Below are 19565 nucleotides of genomic sequence, written 5' to 3'. Positions count from 1 at the left end.
GCCCATAACACTAAGAATCCTAAGTATCTCTGTGGCATAGATATCTGAATTGAACCAATGATTATGCTGCCACGCTTACTTAATAACAGATCAAATTGGCTGTTTCTTGGGCAAAGGATAAACACAAGAATACATGCTATTCCTGCCCTAAAATCACTCCCAGGTTTCAAAATCTCTGAACTCTGGGATTCATAGGGACACAACAGTTACTAGAATATTCTACTACCAATAAAGGCAATATGTAGTTTTATAGGGCACACAATTTGAAGATTGTAAAACATTGCTGTAATAATTAGATCACTCTGTCCTCACATAGTCAGGGGGCTGGCTAGATCATCTGAACTACTATATGAAGGAAAGGCAAGCAGCTATCCATACTCCCCCTGGGTGGTTTGGTATGAAAGTAATGTAACCTCTGGATGAGTTTGTCATGTATGGAGAAGTTATTGAGTAAATGAAGTAGAATGGGCTAAAAGAGAAAAAGAAACGGGAGCAGGGGGAAGAACAGAGCATGGAAAAGAAGAGCGTCTAAATATGGACCCCTGGAATCCATTCCATGTTCAGAGAAAGAGCATGTGAGTTTGGTTCTTGGAGCTGATTGTATTTTTGGTGAGTGAGGTATGGAGTTCATGCAAGGTCAAGTGACCCTTGCCTGTGCTTTTGACCAAAGAGTTTGCAGTCCCTAGGTTCTATCCCAATACCATGCCCAAGGAGCAATATCAGCATTTCAGGCACCATAATGAAGAACACTTAGCAGATGTAAACATCTGATTGGCACAATTTTGAGCCATAGTTACCTCTGCATGGGAAAAAAGAAGGCAGAATCTGAGTAGCTGCTTAAATATATGTGTGTAAGTAAATTCAGTATTTATGTGAAAGTCTCTATGCCAGGTATTAAAAACAAAAAGACAAAAATGACATGGATTCTGTTCTGCAGGAGGTTATAATCAGCTGGAGAGATACCATAGGTACACAAATGTAAGAATGTAGGACAATGCCCCTTTCAGACTCTGAGTGGACATTTTTCAGTCTGTAGGGTTTTTAGACTTTGAGTGATCACACTTGAAAATGAAAGGGTCTGAAAATTGGATGAGGTTGACAGAGAGACAATGAACTAGATCCTTCTGATCATAGATGCCCCATTGCATTTTTTCCAACCATTCATTTATGTGGGCAATCAGGAAAGACAGCTTAAAAATAGGGGAATTGACCCTGTTAGAGAGGCTCAAAGAGAGAAAGCTTAGTTCTTAGACTTGGCTTCCTCTCACTTAGGAGAAAGCAGACCTCAGAGCTGGCCTTAAAAGGAACAGAACTGGCGATACTTTCTAGTCGTCATAGGGCAAAGGTTCTGTTTTTGTTTTCTGGAAGAGTTTAGTAGTGCCAAGGATTCCAGTTCAGCCAGCAGATGGTATCAGCAGAGACTGCCACAGCAGTCCCAACAAACTCCACAGCATAATCAGTGCAGTGAAGACTCTCACCTAGTAAGAAGCAAGGCAAGGAGGGGGACATCATGAGAGGGCATAAGGGACTAGTAGCATAGAAGGTAGGACTTACTCATCTCTACATATTCCCCATATGTGGACCTCATTCAGGATCTCTGTACTTGTTCACTATACCTGCTGATGGCATGTATGTTTGCTGGAGAATGCACCCTAAGATTATGGGAGGAGTGTTCTGTTGTAAACCTTCTTCTTACCTTACTATTCTCATTAAGCACCTTTGTGTTGAAATAATTGTGTCCCTTGACTGACTATTAAAAGGTAAACATGTAATTTGAGGAACTACAGAACCACAGAGTACCCAGAACATCTAGAATACCTTATCTGTGGATTCAAGTTGGGGAGATGTCTCTGGGAAACTTCATAAGCAAAAAAAAAATATATACCAAGTAATTTCAAAAGAAGGGGATGAGGAAAAGCATAGCATGAAAGCTGGAATTCTACAAGGGGAGAAGATAAGGGGAGAGGAGAGGAAGAGAAGGAAGACAGAGAAAAGAGGAAAGAGCACAGGAGGTTCAGCCAAGATAATGCAGTGGCAGGAAGAAGTATAGCCAAGCTCTAAGTCCCAAACCCTTTAAATAGATATAGAAAATTCACCATGCTGAGTACTGATGAGGATATATCCAAGAAAAAAAAAACACACCAGTTTTTCAGCCCAGGTAGGCATAGGGAGACAGACAGAGAGGCTAGTGAGCACTGGGGGACTCATGGAACACTCTAGTTGTGGGGGCAGTGACTTTATCCTTGATCAGACTATTTTGAGAGTAGGTCAAAAAGCTAAAAGATTGCAGGTCCCCGGCCTGAGCTGTTCCAGATATCCTGGAAAAAACACAAACTTCAATAACCTCAAGAAACCAGTAGCAAGAACCTAGAGATCACAAGTTCTTGAAGGACATCCCTTCAAGAAATTTGAAAAACTCAGCCCTGCTATCAAGTCTGAAGTCAGGAAGTACACTAGAATGAGAAAAAAAATCCCATCATAAAAAACTATTATAGGTGTAGGGACACTCAAGACAAAACCTCCAAAGAGAATAACTCCAAAACACCTATAAGGAAAACCATGAAGAAAAACACAACATATACACTAGATTCAACTAGAGTTTTTAGAAAAGATAAAACTAGAAGGTTTTTTAAAAGAGTTTAAATTTTTATATAAGTGAAATGAGAGCTATGGAAGAAAGAATTGGATAGGGACTTAACAGTTTATCACAAGAGATACAAATCTTATGCAAGCAACAAATTCCCTGAAAACTAGAATTAGAAAGCCAAATAGAAGCTAATGGTTCCATGGGACAGTAAGGAATATTAAGTCAAAGTCAAAAGACTGGAAAAAATATGATATATCTTATAGACCTGGACAATAGATTGAGGAGAAATATGTATTTGCTAAATTATTTGTGCTAGGTGGTACTTTCTAAAATATTTGCTACTTATATATTAATGGCTATTTATATAATAATGGCTATTGCATCTGTTTGGGCAGTAAGCATTTATTATTAATATTGAATATCAGTATCAGTGAAGAATTGACCACATGAAAGTTAACATAAGCAGAAAAGTTCCAAAGCTCTCAGAGAGCACATGGCCTATGTGTAATTTAAAATTCTAAATGTGGGTTCTAATCTGTCCCCCCAAGTTTTGGGGGAAAACTGACTAAAATCACTGATAAATGAGTTTAGATTTCTTAAGGGTTTATTGAAAGATAGTAAAAGAAAGAGAAAGATTGAGAACAGATTTCCTATAATCTGGCAATCCTAACCTTCCTAAGCTCCCACTTCTGAAGTCCTCTGCCACCATGCCTATCTCTCTCATCAAAAGAGACCAAGCTCTCTCCACAGAGTCTGCCTCCTCCTTTCTGTTCCCCTCCCAGAAATAGGAGGTTCTTCAAGCTGATTGGCCAGCGTCATTCAAATTCACTGGTTCACTGGACCGGAAGGTGGTCTCGATGTAAAGTTCAAAGTCTTTAGCTTCTGAGAACAATTACCTTCTTAAGTACCCTTAAGTACCAGCCAGATGTGTTTACAATCTAGTTAATCCAGTCAGCAGTCAGTCCCCTTATCCAATTCAATCAGTTTAAACCAGTCTCCAGGTGGGCCCCTGAGTATCTGCTAAATCTCATCTATCACATTCCATTATCTTGACACACCTACACTGTTCTAAGAGGAGAGCCCTCCCCAACTAACAGCATTCCAAGCCAAGAGTGTGAGCCAAGATGGCCACAACCTCGAGCCTCACTGGTTGAGGCTTTTATCCTTTTTTGATAGAGGCAGGTTGAGCATTGATCAAAGCTAATTGGCTAGCATCATTCACTTCCATTGGTTGACATGACCTGAGGGTGGTCCAAATTAAAATGGGCTCTGCGGACAGCACCGTGGCCTAAAGGACAAAGGCAAAGTCCAGAGAGATGTATAATCCCTTCAGTCCTTCAATGAGCTAGATAAAAGAATCTATCTCCATTCCTATTGTACACCTGGGGCTGGCCCTGAACAAGATTAAAACTTCCTTCTAAGAACTGACCTTTCTAAAGGGGGGGGGGGGGGCGGGGAGGATCTGTGGGTCCCCCAGAAATTCATTATTAATAATTAATTTTCTCACAGATAGCTTAAGAATCTTTGAACTACCTAACAGCTATGACCAAAAAAGAGCATAGACTTCATATTTCAAGAATGTATAGGGGCAGCTAGGTGGTGCAGTGGATAAAGCACTGGGTCTGGATCCAGGAGGACCTGAATTCAAATCTGGCCTCAAACACTTGACACTTACTAGCTATGTGACCCTAGGCAAGTCACTTAACCCTCATTGCCCCCCCCCCCAAAAAAAAGAGAATGTATAAATGAAAACTGTTCAGATCTGGTAGAATCATAGGGCAAAGTAGAAATAGAAAGAATCCTCCAATCACTTCCTGATAAAAACCTCTAAATAAAAACCCCTAAGAACATTATAGCCAAAATCAAGGACTTCCAGGTCAAAGGTAAAATACTGAAAGCCCCTGAAAAGAATTCAAATACTAAGGATCTATAATCAGGATCACATGAGACTTAGCAGACACCACAATAAAGTAGAGAACTTGTAATATGATATTTCAAAAAGCTAAGGATATAGACTTTCAACCAAAATTAAGTTAGCCAGCAAAACTAAATATAAGCCTGTAGGGGAAGAAATGGGCTTTTAATGAAATAGAGGACTGCTAAGCATTCCTGATGAAAAGAACAGGCAGAGCTATATAGAGATTCTGAAGTGGAAACACAGGAGTCAGAAATATGAAAAGGTAAACAATAAGTAATCATAAGGTAATAAACAAGGATAAACTTTTTACATTCTAATAATGGCAGATGATTTTCCCCTTGGAACCTGACCATCAGGTGTCATAGAGGGCCAGGGAATGGTTCTATTATATACTGATGATCAAAAAAGAATAAAAAAGAGGGGCAGCTAGGTGGCGCAGTGGATAAAGCACCAGCCCTGGATTCAGGAGTACCTAAGTTCAAATCTGGCCTCAGACACTTGACACTTACTAGCTGTGTGAGCTTGGGCAATTCACTTAACCCCCATTGCCCTGAAAAAAGAAAAGAAAAGAATAAAAAGGGAGGAAAAGAGAAATACAATACAATAGGAGGGAAAAGAGAGGAAGAATGAAGAAAATATTCTCACACAATTGGGGCATGCAAGTAGAAGTTTATACAAACCAGGAGGAAGGAGCAGAGGAAGGAGTCTTCCTCAAGACCAAAATAAAAGGGAACAGGTAATGTTAAGCCCTCACTCTTCTCTGAACTGGTCAAAGGAGGGAAGAATATACATAGAGAGAGTTGGGTACAGAAATGCATTTCATTCAATAGGAAAAGTACCAAAGAGGAAAAAGGAGAGATTAATAGGGAAGGAGAGAAGCAAAACAAACTCTAAGCATGTACAAAAATATTCATAGTAGCTCTTTTTGTTGAAGCAAAAAATGGGAAGCTGAAGGAGTATCCATTCTTTGGGGAATGCTGGACAAGTTATGATATCTAAATGTAATAGGGCAGCTAGGTGGCACAGTGGATAGAGCACCGGCCCTGGAGTCAGGAGGACCTGAGTTCAAATCCGGCCTCAGACACTTAACACTTACTAGCTGTGTGACCCTGAGCAAGTCACTTAACCCCAATTGCCTCACTGAAAAAAAAAAAACCACAAACAGGATCAGTAGGATTAAGGGAAAGGAAATAAAATGGGGAAAGGGAAATTATACAACCTGAACAACACCACTGCCCAGGAATCAGCTGAGAACACACAGCAGTGTCCTGCCACCTTCCAGCTTCAAGCTAGAATGGCAGAAAAACCTCCCTTCTTTCCGGCAGACCCCAGGCTGACCACACACAGCCCCCAGCCAATTGGCTGGCCGCTCTGACAGTCACATGACTGCCCTCACTGGGCTTCTAATCATTATAACTTTTCCAGGCCCATGTAGGCATTAGCGAGTGGTGATCACGTGAGGTGCCAGCGCCATGGCAACAGCTACAACCAGTGGGTGGAGCACCATGAGGTTTGTGGAGCCCCAGGCCAATACATGCCAAGGTTTTTTTAAATTCTAGCCAAAAGATAGGGTCATAAAAACCTCAAATAACAATTAATTCTTTACATTCTGCTCTTAGGAGAATCCACCTGCCCCTACCCTGACAATTGGGTTGGAAGCCATGTGGCAAAAAGGTTTCCCTAAGAGGCCTTTCAAGATTTCTTTCCTTTCCTCTGTCAGATAGACTGGAAGCATCTGCCTGTTCTTTAGAGCCTTTGGAGGTATTTCCCTTAGCCACAAACTGTCCTAGGTCCCCTCCTCCACCCTAAGACCTGAATGATGGTGTAACATATAAGTCCAGTTTCCTCACCGAAGATAGTCTTTCAGTAATTTGGGTCACAATCTTACTGGCCACTTTCTTCAAATCCACAGCACCAGTTTCTAGGGATGGTGAAGATCAAAGAGAGGTAGTTCATACATATATGTGCTCTTCATAGCCATTTGGTGCCCCTTCCCACCTCTGCCTGAGAACCCTGGCATGAAATAGTTGCTAGATGGTGCAGTGCAGAGAGAGTACTAGATTTTGGAGTTCAAATTCTGCCTCAGAAACTTACTAGACGTGTGACTTTGGGCAAATCATTTAACCTCTCGGTGCCTCAGTGTCCTCTTCTGTAATATGAGGATAATAAATAGCACTTACCTCACAGGGTTGTTGTAAGGATCAGAGATGGTGATATGTGAAGCACTTGGCAAAACTTAAACTGATATAAATGCTAGTTACTGTAGACATTCTAGCTATGTACCACCTCTTTGGTATATGCAACACTAGACATTTTCTCATATTGAAGGTCTATTTTAGGGAACAAGTATGGAGAGGGAACCTGGGGAGAAATCAGTACATTATAGCAAAAGTCAAAAGTAAATTCATCAATGTTTTAAAAGCAGGGACTCTGCCCTATTTTACCTACCCGGGCTCTGGGTCATTTAATAAGTCAGCAAAAACATTAACTCTGAAAAGAAAATGAAGGTTTCTGATGGTTTCAGAAAAACCTGGAAAGATTAATATGAACTGATTCAGAGGAAAAACCAGAACAATTTATACAACAATACAGTAAAGACAAACTGGAAAGACAGGAACTCGGATCAACACAATGACTAACCAGAATTCGAGGACTCATAATGAAATATGCACCTCCAGATAAAGAGGTAATAGATTAGGGCAGCTAGGGCACAGTGGATAAAGCACTGGCCCTGGATTCAGGAGTACCTGAGTTCAAATCGGGCCTCAGAAACTTGACACTTACTAGCTGTGTGACTCTGAGCAAGTCACTTAACCCCCATTGCCCTGCCCAAAAAAAAAAAAGAGTTAATGGATTCAAAATGCAGATTGAAATATATTTTCTGGACAAGGCCAATGTGGGAATTTGGTTTGCTTGACTATATATGTTTGTAACAGGGGTTATGTTCCTCTTCCTTTCTCAAGGCTGGGAAAGAATAAAGCCAGATCTTTCTTCATTAGGAAAAATATAATTTAATTTTAAAAACAATAACAGGGGCAGCTAGTTGGTGCAGTGGATAGAGCACCGGCCCTGGAGTCAGGAGTACCTGGATTCAAATCCGGCCTCAGACACTTAACACTTACTAGCTATGTGACCCTGGGCAAGTCACTTAACCCCAATTGCCTCACTAAAAAAAAAAAAAAAACAATAACAAAGCAAGGAGAGGAAATGTCCTAAAAATGACAGAAAGACATGGGATCAAGGTCACAAAAAGCAAGTTTGATCTTGGTAAAGCCAATACCTACTTTTTGCTCTAAGACTGAAACAAAAGAGACTGAGGAACAATGCAGAATGGGCTTTGAGGTATGGAGCAGGTTGAAGAAGCTAATGGTAAGTGGTATCTGTTTTCTCAGTAAATTAAGAGGTAAGGCATTGGGATGAGAAGGGAAGAGAGAGTGATGTAATAGGTTTGAAGACAGGAGATAAGGTTTGGAATAGCTGCTGCATGGAATGTGACAGATCATCAATAAAGGAAGACTAAAAGGATTGCCATTCAGCAGTGAGGGCCCAGCTGCAATGAGATATCATAAATTTGTAATATAACCAGTCAACACAGTTGTATAACATTCCTAGTAGTATTCAATAGTATGCAAATAGAAACAGAAAGGGAGGACCGTATGGGTAACTCTTTGGCAAGGTATAAGCAGCAATAAGACAAAAAGCCAAATGATTCAAGTGTAGAGGATAGTGTATAATTAAATTTGGCATCCATAGAATTAAGCTTGTTAAGGGAAGAAAAGGAGACCAAAGCAAGATTCAGAGAAAAGGAAGGGGAACAAGTAGTGGAGGTCATGAAATTTACAACTTGGGTAGCAGTGAGAGAGATGGAAATGTAGCAAACTATTATCATAGAGGGAATTTCTTTTTTTTTTTAAATTTTTTTTTAGTGAGGCAATTGGGGTTAAGTGACTTGCCCAGGGTCACACAGCTAGTAAGCGTTAAGTGTCTGAGGCTGGATTTGAACTCAGGTACTCCTGACTCCAGGGCAGGTGCTATATCCACTGTGCCACCTAGCTGCCCCAAGGGAATTTCTTTTTTTTTTTTCTTTTTTTTTTTGTGGGGCAATGGGGGTTAAGTGACTTGCCCAGTGTCACACAGCCAGTAAGTGTCAAGTGTCTGAAGCCGGATTTGAACTCAGGAACTCCTGAATCCAGGACCGGTGCTTTATCCACTGCGCCACCTAGCCGCCCCCCCAAGGGAATTTCTTAATTCAAAATCACAGAGGGGCAGCTAGGTGGCACAGTGGATAGAGCACCAGCCCTGGATTCAGGAACACTTACTAGCTGTGTGACTCTGGGCAAGTCACTTAACCCCAATTGTCACACACACACACACACACACACACACACACACACACAAAATCACAGAGGCAGCACAGTTATAAGAGATTCTTATCTATGATAAGATCTGAGATGTAATCATCTATAATAGTGGCTGAAACAGAATGAAGATTCAGTTCAGTCAACCAATGACCATTTATTAAGTGACTAAAATGTTTCAAGCACAATGCTATGAATTGAGAATACAAAGACAAAAATGAGTCACTCCCTCACCGTCAGGAAGCTTATAATCTAGCAAGGGGGGACCAACATGTACAGATATAAGTAGATATACTTCTGATTATCTTCAAGCCGACATTCTTCTTCACTCCTTCCTTCACCTTTGACCTAGAATTCAGGCTCCCATAAATGGAGTTTCTGATTGGTAAGCATTTACCTAGAGCAACAGCACTATTTACTATCTTTGTGCTATGCTACTGCACATGTGCCCTTCTCTCCCACCCTACAGTTCCTGGAAAGAATGGTAGCAAATGGAAGCAAATGGAAGATTCAAACTTCAAACCCAGGTTCCCTAAATCCAGGGCCAGAACCCTTTCTACCCCACCATACAATGTCCTCTTCATATCTTGAAGTAAATTAATCTATAGGCCTAGTCCATGCCTTCATTATTTCTATAATTCAAGTATATCAAAAGATCCATGATTTTATCATAGTAGGTCTTCTTTCCACCGTGGTCCTGTTATGGGATTGGGATATATTAAGGAATTTGGAACTATTAAAGTTTAAACTGGTCTACTAGCTAAAGAACTGACATACCTTGAGAAGTAAGGGAGAGAAGCCTATTTGGTGTAGCTGCTGCCTGATTGGTACCAGGGGACAGAGATAACTCCCAAAGTCACCACTCTTCACTCAAGCTTCCCCACCCTCAAAGGGAACTTTCCATAGTCAGGTGGTCACCCCATCTACCATCTATAAAAGCTTTTTCCTTTCTTCTGTTCAAGGAAATAGGTATCTCAGAGAATCATGTCTCTGAACCATTTCCCCTCTAGAGAAGTCCTTGACTTTTCTCTTGGTTCCTTTCTCTAGTGCCTAAATAAAAGACTATTTTATTCTAATTGGATTTGTGTGAGAAAGGATAAATTCTTTAAAAAGGAATACCTAAGGAGCCCCCCCCCATTTCCCCCATGACCATTCCATCTTGCCTCAATATAGAATGGTATGAGTTGCTATGGCCAAAAAATATAAAAGATGCCCTAATATTTAAACTTCTAGTAATTCACCTTTTTTTTTTTAAAGTGAGGCAATTGGGGTTAAGTGACTTGCCCTAGGTCACGCAGCTAGTAAGTGTTAAGTGTCTGAGGCTGGATTTGAACTCAGGTACTCCTGACTCCAGGGCTGGTGCTGTATCCATTGCACTACCTAGCTGCCCCGTAATTTACCTTTTAAAACTAACTCTCTCTCTCTCTCTCTCTCTCTCTCTCTCGCGCGCTCTCTCTCTCTCTCTCTCTCTCTCTCTCTCTCTCTCTCTCTCTCTCTCTCTCTCTCTTTCTCTCTCTCCTCTCTCTCCCACACACACAGTGCTAGTGCCTTCATCATTAACAACAATAAGCATTTATTAAGCACTTACTGTGTGTCAGGGACTATGCTAATCACTGAGAACACAAAGAAAGGCAAAAACATAGTCCCTACCCTCAAGGAATATACACTCAAATACTCCCCAAATTAGGGGAGACAACATGCAAATAGCTATGTACCTCCATGAAATTTACAATCAAAATGAAAGTTAATCTTGAAGGAAAGGGGCCAGGAAGGAGTGGGACAGAGAAAGACCTGTAGAAGGTAGGATTTGAGCTTTTTGTGTGTGTGTGTGAGGCAATTGGGGTTAAGTGACTTGCCCAGGGTCACACAGCTAGTGTCTAGTGTCTGAGGCAGGATTTGAACTCAGGTCCTCCTGAATCCAGGGACAGTGCTCTATCCACTGTGCCACATAGCTGCCCCAATTTGAGCTCTTTTAAAGGAATCAAAGATGCTAGGAAGTAGACGTAAGCAGGAAAACATTTAAAGGCTTGGGGACAGTCCCTGAAAAGGCATGTGGTTGGGAGCTGCAGTGTCCTGTGTGAGAAATAGTAGAAATAGACCAGGGGAGCAGCTAGGTAGCACAGTGGATAAAGCACCAGCCTGGATTCAGGAAGACCTGAGTTCAAACCCAGCCTCAGACACTTGACCCTTACTAGTTGTGTGACCCTGGGCAAGGCACTTAACCCTCATTGCCCCGGAAAAAAAAAAGAAAGAAAGAAAAGAAATAGACCATGGTAGCTAGACCAGAGAGTCAAGTGCAAAAAGCCTAGAAAGGTAGGAAGAGGCTAGGTTTTGGAGGACTTTAAATGAAAGAGTATTTTATGTTAGATCTTAAAGGTAATAAGATGCCACTAGAATTTATTGAGTGACAGTGGGAAGGGAGCATGACATGGCTAGACTTGCCCTTTAGGAAAATCAATTTGGCATTTGAGTAGAAGATGGATTAGAGTAGGGAGAGACTTGAAGCTGGGAAACCAATTAAAAGGCAAAAGTCCAGGAGAAAGGTGATTAGGGCCTGTACTAGGGTAGTGGCTCTGTGAGAGAAGGGAACACATACAAGAGATGTTAAGAAGGTAGAAATAATAAGTAACAACAGATTGTGTATGTGACAGCTGAGATGGGATATGAGTGTAACAATTAAAGGATGGGAGCAAAGCTGTGGGCCTAGGGACAGGGAAGATGGTGGTTCCCAGACAGTAAAGTTGGGAATTAGAGAGAGGATGAGGAAGAGGATGGAAGAGAAGAAAATGGTAAACCACTCCAGTATCTTTGCCCAGAAAACCCAAAATGGGGTCTCAAAGAGTTGGACACCACTGAAACAACTGAACCACAAGAGGAAGAAGATAAAGAATTCTGTTAGGACTGGTTGAGTTTGAGATGCCTTAGGGATATTCGAAGAGGGAGAGGCCCTCAGGAGAATCAGTCAGTGTTTTGTTGTTGAGTTGTGTCTCAGCTCTCCTTAACCCCCTTTGGGGTTTTCTTGGCAAAGATACTGGAGTGGTTTGTCATTTCCTTCTCCAGGTCATTTTACAGATGAGGAACTGAGGCAGACAAGATTAAGTGACTTGCCCAGAGTCACACAGCTAGGAAGTATCTGGGGCTAGATTTGAACTCAGGAAGATGAATCTTCCTGACTCTACCCCCTGCACCACCTAGCTGTCTGCGCCAAGTCTTCAAGCTCCGTGCCAGACACTGTTCTAGCCCCCCCCCATCGAAAAACGAAAAAAAAAAGGGGGGGGGCCAGACTCGGGGAGCTCACATTCTAATAGTGGAAACAAACATGCAAGCAACTCCTTTCTGTACATAAAAGATATCTAAAAGTCAAGCGATCTCAGAGGGAAGATAAGCAGTGGAAGGAGAGCCCTCGGGATATGAAGGACAGTCAATAAAAGAGGCACAAGCAAGAGATGGAATGTTCGGTGCAATGAATAATTAACTGGAAATTAGAATGCGTGGAGAGGAGAAAACTTTTTAGGGCTGGGAAGGTAGGAGAGGACCAGGTTGTGAAGTACTTAAATACATCTCTGAGATTAGGGCTGCATGCATAGATCTGAAAATCGTCAGCAGAATTAAAAATACAACTCCTGCGGGCTAATGAGACCGCCAATCAAAACAGTACTGAGGGAAAAGAGAAGGGATCCAAGAGGTGTTTTGACTTTTAACACCTCTTCCAGCTCTAAATTTTTGTGTAAATGAATGAAAAGCAAAGAAACTAGTTCGGCTGGAAGAACTGGACTTGGAGTCAGAGGACATGGGTTGGAATGAGACCTGTGTGACCTTAGGCAAGCCAGTTAACTCCCCTTGGCCTCAATTTCCTCATTTGTACAAGGAAGAGGTGGTGGTACACTAGGGTTCCGAGGTCGGCTCTCCCTTTAAAATCTACCATACGACTCTCGGAAAAGAAACAAAGGGAGCTAGCATGATAGGAAGGACACCGGACTCTCTGGCAGCTGGCATGTCGGGGAGGAGACCCGACTCCCAGAATCTTGCCACGGGGTCGGGACCGTGAGCAAGGCGCCTGCGCACTTCGGCCTTGGCTTTGTGGCTTTCCCTTCCACGCTCCGCCTCCCACGGCGCATAACGCCGAGTCGGCTGGGGGAGGGGGGCGGGGCCCGGAGCGGGAGCCGGAGCCGGACCTGAGCTGGTGAGCTGCCACTCTGCGCTGTGCTGTACGCCGTGGGTCGGGGCCTCGGAGCGGCACGAGTTGGGGGAGGAGCGAGCTGCCCTCGCCGTTGGATGGGGGTATCCCCGGGAGCGCGGCCGGCGGGCGGAGGGTGAGTGAGGGAGGAAGGGAAGAAGGGCTAGGCGGGGACAGCTCCTGGCTCCCAGTAGCTCAGTGTATGCTCTGCCGCGCGGCCCCGGGTAGTCCTGGGAAACCTTGGTGGCGCCCCTCTTGAGGGCACCGGCCGCGGGAGGCGGCCCCTACAGTGGCGCGGTCCTGGGGGGTGGGACCCAATGAGTGCATCACATTTCCATGCCTTTCAAGTCAGCCTTCAAATCCTAGCAATAGTAATAATAGCTTACATGTATATAATGTTTAACTGTTTGCAAAACGCTCTAATAATCTGACTTGGTCCTCACAGTCCTGGGAGGAAGATGCTCTTATTAGCTCCATTTTTAGAGTTGGGGAAACTGAGGCTGGGAGAGAAAACACATCTGGTAAGTGTCTAAGGCAGGCTTTGAACCCAGGTTTTCCTGACTCCAAGTCCAGTGTTCTATCCCCTTGTGCCAGCTAGTTGATGCCCAGGCTGATGTTGCCACGGAGCATGTTGTATTCCACCTCCCACCTCAACACCCCAAAATGTAAGCACTTTTATAAGGATTGTTTTTCATTTTGTCTGTGTATCTCTCAAAAGCCTATGGCTTATAGTAGGTGCTTTTTAAATTTTTTTTGGGGGGGGGAAGGGGAGACAGCTAGGTAGCACACCAGCCTTGGATTCAGGAGGTCCTGAGTTCAAATGCGGCCTCAGACACTTGACACTAGCTGTGTGACCCTGGGCAAGTCACTTAACCCTCATTGCTCCACCAAAAAAAAAAAAGTTTGTTGTATTAGATTGGAGTAGTTGTGAGATTCATTTTGTTTCAAATTCAGCAAACATTCATTAAAATCCAACCATGTCTGTGTGACCCTGGGCAAGTCACTTAACCCCAATTGCCCCTCAAAAAACAAAAACAAAAACAAAAAAACAAAAATCCAACCATGTGCAGAGTAGTACGCTAAGAGCAGAGGATACAAAAACAAAAATGAAAAACAGCCCCTGACCTCACGAAGGTTGCATTCTACTGGGTAGAGTCTGTCCTCTTGGCTCCAGCATTTGAGGAAAATGGACGTATGCTTTCCCCACCCCTGGTGTACTTACTTGAGCCACCTCAGAGCCCCACCCTGATGAGGTTGCATGGGACAAGAGGGTTGTTCCACATACATGGAAGGCCCAGGGCTTTCTGGGTTGTTTGTTCTGAGTGTTGGCATTGTGCCAGCTAGTCTGTATCTACCTGTGCTTGGAGTGCCATGCCTATGGTAAAATTCACAGTTTACTGGAGATTTCTATTATGCAAATGAAATGAATTTTGCAGATTGTGGATTTGCCTTCTCTTTGGACTCCCCATTGCATAGAGACTACAGATTCTTCCACATTACGTTCGAGGCCCTCTACATTTTGGCTATCACCTACCTCTCTGCTTTAGATCTTCCTTTGCACACTGTGTTCCAGCCAGACTGAACTACTCAGTTCCCAGATTGTAACCTGCCCTTAACTTCTTCTGTGCATTCCTGGAATTTGTCCCCCATGCCTGGGACACACACTTTCATGTCACTACTTATCAAAATCCTCTTCAAAGCCCATCATCTCAAATGCCACCCTCATAAAGCCTTGACTAGGCAGCAGATTACTCCTCCAAAACTGAAAGGTCTCTGTCTGGTCCCTTCCTTCTCACTTATCACATTTCACCTTCCATGATACTTATCTTGTGTCCCCTTTTTCCCTCCCGCACTCCATTATAAACTTTTTGAGGCCAAGAAATATGCTATTTTTTACCATCTCACCCAGGTCCTTGCATGCATAAGGCATTTAATAAATATTTCATTAATTTAATTGAGTTTGTCCAGAGAGACGCTTCCTTGTTAATAATAAATAATATTATTATATGCTCCCAGTATAGCTAAATATGAAAAAGGGGGGGAAAAACTGTAGTCTGATCCCTTAACAGTTCATATAATGACAAATCAAGAAATATTTCCCTTTTCCCATTTCACAAAAGGAATAGTTTGAGAGGGACTTACTGTTTTTTCCCCCTTCCACATTATGCTTTCATGGAAAACTGGGAAAAAGTGAACAGTACCATAGGTGGAGAAATCCCTAATTTGAAACAGCAGGTAGGGCTAAAGGATCCTATTTTGGCTAAGTAAGATTTTGCTGTAATTGCTACTCTTCTATGACACCAGAATGGACATTTTGTGGAAAGGAAAGGAAAAGACATAGTTGAGGGTGTTAAAGAATTACTATTGGTTGTTTTTTTTGTTGTTTTTTTTACCGGGCAAGGAGGGTCAAGTGACTTGCCCAAGGTCACACAGCTAGTAAGTGCCAAGTGTCTGAGGTCAGATTTGAACTCAGATCCTCCTGAATCCAGGGCCAGTGCTCTATCCACTGCGCCACCTAGCTGCCCATAGTCACCAAGTTTTCAGCATACATTGTGGTTGTTACATTGTGGTCATTTTTCTTCATAACCCTTTCATTTTCTTTAAAAGAAATCCATGTATACTTAGTTAACAGATAGGCTACTTATTTCTACTTACAGAGCAAGTTGGGTGGTAGAAGGCTTATTCTCAAGCCAAATAATGTTTAATGTTTCAGGAAATTTATTAGGAACCTAATTCCTAGAAAGCTGGCTGGTGGACAATGTCTATCACTCTTTAAGACTGGATTCACAGTTCATTTCCTCGAGTGAATTCTGATTAACCTCATTTCACCTTTTATGAAAGGCACAAACAAAAAAAAAGTTTTGGGGGGTCATTTTTCCCTTTAGAGTGTCCTTTATCCATCTTACATCTGGCTTTTTCCTCCCATCCTAAACCAAATACTGTGTTCTGGACCTATATATTACCCCTCTTATCAAAGTCCATGAACTGTTTGGTACAAGTTTTGGGGTAATTAATTCATACTATAGTGTTAATGACTGATACTTCATGTATTACTCTTTCCAAAAATATTTGTTTTAAAAGGATGCAAACCTTAACTCAAATTAATAAACCATTAATGGTAAAATTTTACAATTAGTAATAAGTAGTTAAAGCAGTCTTTTCAGGTTAAGCCTCTTTCTTACCCTTGTCCAAAACTTATTTAAAATTATAACTATCTTAAAAAGAATAATGGACTGACATAATATGTTTCCACTTAATTATCAGAGCCTTGAAGACTTCTTGTTGGTTATATTGTAATGGTGATTATTTTTGAGGGGGTGGGGTGGGAGTAATGGCTTGGACTAGATGGACCTGGGGAACTTTCCAGTTCAAAAATTCTGTGATTCCTTTTTATTCTCATAATAACCCCAAAGGCACCAAGTTCAGTGCTTCCAAAATAGAGCTTCCATAGATATTTCTTTTTTTTTTTTTTTGGCGGGTCAATGGGGGTTAAGTGACTTGCCCAGGGTCACACAGCTAGTAAATGTCAAGGGTCTGAGGCCGGATTTGAACTCAGGAACTCCTGAATCCAGGGCCGGTGCTTTATCCACTGGGCCACCTAGCTGCCCCTCATGGATATTTCTTAACTAAATGTATTCAATGTACACAAAAATCTAACCTCCATCCAAGCATTTTTTGGGGAAGTTGAACTGTTTTCTAGTATTTTCTTTTTCATTTATTTATTTATTGTTTGATTGTTTGTCTGTTTGTTGGGGGGGGGGGGTTGGTTTTTTGTTTTTGCAGGGCAGTGAGGGTTAAGTGACTTGCCCAGGGTCATGCAGCTAGAAAGTGTCAAGTGTCTGAGGATGGATTTGAATTCAGGTCCTCCTGAATCTAGGGCCAGTGCTTTATCCACTGAGCCACCTAGCTGCCCTGTTTTCTGGTATTTTCAACACTTTCCCATCTGGAAAGGAGGCACTAGATATAACTGCTAAATCAGTTTTTATCTCCAGTGACCTATTTTTTAAATCTGATACATAGATTGTAGGGTCAGTGAAAGCCACATATATGGAGAGAGTATTGATGTAGGATAATATTGGTTGCTGCTTACACATTTATATGAAAATAACAAATCTAAAGTAACTGTCACAAAGGACAGTGACTTTTTAAAGGGAACCAAGTTTTTGTTGTTTTCTTATTGACATGCCTGTCAAGTCTAATCTTGTCTGACCTGGCCCAAAGGCATAGTTTAAAAAAAAACATTTTGTGAGTACCTGAGGCACTATGCTGTCTCTCAGAGTCTCTCAGGGCTGACCTTTGTGATTTCCATAAGATTAACTACAACTAGAAAGTGTGTTTTCTGGCTCCTTTGGCTTCTAGTCTTCTGGCATTTCGGAAGCCCCTGCATAGAGGGAATATTTGAGTGAAAACCTCAGCCCTTCTCTTGTTTTTAAAATCACTAAGTAGATTCTCCCAAACCAAAGTCATGGCAAGACTTGTTTGCTACTTTTTTAAGTGTTTATAAAACCCAGCTAAAGGCCTACTTAATGTGGTCTTTCCTATATAAATTCAGTTAAGTCTAGCTGTTTATGCTTCCCAAGTGAGTGATCTTCTGATTCTTATAGTTACTCAGAGGCAATTAGGTGGCACAGTCAATAGATAGCACTGGACTCAAAAACAGAGTTCAAATCCAGCCTCATATGCTTAGTAGATGTGTGATGCTAGACAGACAAATCACTTAATCTCCATTTGCCTCAGTTACCTCATCTAGTATGATGATAACCATTTCAAGGTTGTTTCAAGGATAAAATGAGTTATTATTTATAAAACTTTCTGTAAACCTTAAAGTGCTATATAAATACTAGTTATGATTATTATCACCATGAAGCAATATTGCTTCATTATTTTCCAACATCCCTCTTTAAGATTTTTCAAATATATTTCTATTCTAAATATTGTTCTTTTTCTGCTGGCAGAAATCAAGTGTTTGATAATGAATGTCATTTTTAGGCTCTTCCCATCATAGCAGTTGGTTTGCATTAGTTAAACATCTTCAAAATCATGGTAATCTATATTGATGTCCTTTCCTTTATCCATTTTGCATTTCTGATATCTGTAACTTCTCTTTTTTGTTTGTTTGTTTTTTGAGAGGCAATGGGGGTTAAGTGACTTGCCCAGGGTCACACAGCTAGTAAGTGTTAAGTGTCTGAGGCCGGATTTGAATTAGGGTCCTCCTGAATCCAGGGCTGGTGCTTTCCCCACTGTGCCACCTAGCTGCCCCCTGTAACTTCTCTTAATAGGTCAGGTTAGAGTTGTTTTAATTGCATGCTACATAAGAGACCATAGTGACCATAGTCTAGTGTAACCCATATGTGAAAAGGAATCACCACTATACCATACCTGGTCTTTCAGCCTCTTCTTGAAAGCATCCTATGAGAGGAAGCCCACTACCTCTCACAGCATTCCATTCTACTTTTAAATCTGATTTTTGGGAAGTCTTTCCTTTTATCAGGCCTAAATTTACCCCTTTGCAACTTCTACCCTTTGCTTCTGGTTCTGGGGCAAAACAGAAGAAATCTAATCATTCCTCATGGTTGCCCTTCCATTACCAGAACACATCTCTCACATTCCCCACTAAGTCTTCCCTTCTCCAAGCTGACCATTCCTATCTCCTTCATCGATTCCTCATATGACATGGACTTTCACCATTCTAGATGCCCTTTACTGGATATTTTCCAGCTTATCAATGTCCTTCTTAAACTGTGGCATCCCTAACAATAGCCAAGATAATGACTGACTGGGGCGGACAATCACTGCCATATTCCTAGAAGCTTTGCCTTTCATTCAGCCCAGAAACTTTTTTGGGTACGAAGTCACCCCAGTATACAACCCATTAAAACCACCAGATCTTTTTTCAGACAAATTGCTATCTAACCATGCCTTTCCAGCTTGTTATTTGTGAGGTCAGTTTTTTGAACCCAAAGTAAAACTTTATATTTATGCCTATTATATTTCATCCTATTAAGTTCAGTCCAATTCTCTTGCTTATCAAGATATTTTTAAATCTAGTCATCCAACTTGCCTCTTAGTTTCTAATCAACTGCAAATTTGATGAGCATTCCATCTGTGCTTTTATCTAAATCATTTATTAATGATACACAGTTGTGAAGATCCTGTGTGGTCCACGAGTCTTTGGCTGCTCTCATTCCTTACTCCTGAGCCATCTTTTTTTTTTTTTAACATATCTTTCACCACCAGAGTAAGCTTTATGAAATACCCTTTTCATCATGTTACTCCTCCATTCAAAAATTATCAGACATGCCTTGCTGCCCACAGGATAAAGTCCAGACTAATTAGGTTGGGTTTAAGATACCTTAAGTCTGACCCACCTTGCCTGCCTATTCCTACTCCTCTACAGGAACCCTTTATTTCTGCCAAAATAGTCTCCTTCCCTACCCTTAAATGTGCTTGGAGATTGCTTGCCTCAGATCTTTTATACTTGGAGTTCCCTCCTTACTTTTCCTTTCTGCCTGCCCATCAGTTCTC

General features: G+C 41.7%; 1 protein-coding gene across 4 annotated transcripts in view; it reads left to right on the top strand.

Moving 5' to 3' along the window:
- Positions 1-1524: 1524 nt before the first annotated feature.
- Positions 1525-19565, top strand: part of ENTPD6 (ectonucleoside triphosphate diphosphohydrolase 6) — a 68523-nt gene continuing 50482 nt past the window's right edge. The window contains exon 1 of one of the 4 annotated variants that reach the window (XM_043989724.1): positions 1525-1543. The gene's annotated coding sequence lies outside the window, so the exon portion shown is untranslated. Of the gene's footprint in view, positions 1544-12984; positions 13177-13685; positions 13706-19565 lie in introns of those variants that run through there. The other 3 variants (XM_043989722.1, XM_043989719.1, XM_043989723.1) reach the window with 3 other exon arrangements.

The sequence above is a fragment of the Dromiciops gliroides genome, chromosome 2, assembly GCF_019393635.1.
Source record: "Dromiciops gliroides isolate mDroGli1 chromosome 2, mDroGli1.pri, whole genome shotgun sequence".
NCBI lineage: Eukaryota > Metazoa > Chordata > Mammalia > Microbiotheria > Microbiotheriidae > Dromiciops > Dromiciops gliroides.
The sequence above is the reverse complement of the archived record's forward strand: the minus strand, read 5'-3'. Positions and strand labels throughout refer to the sequence as shown.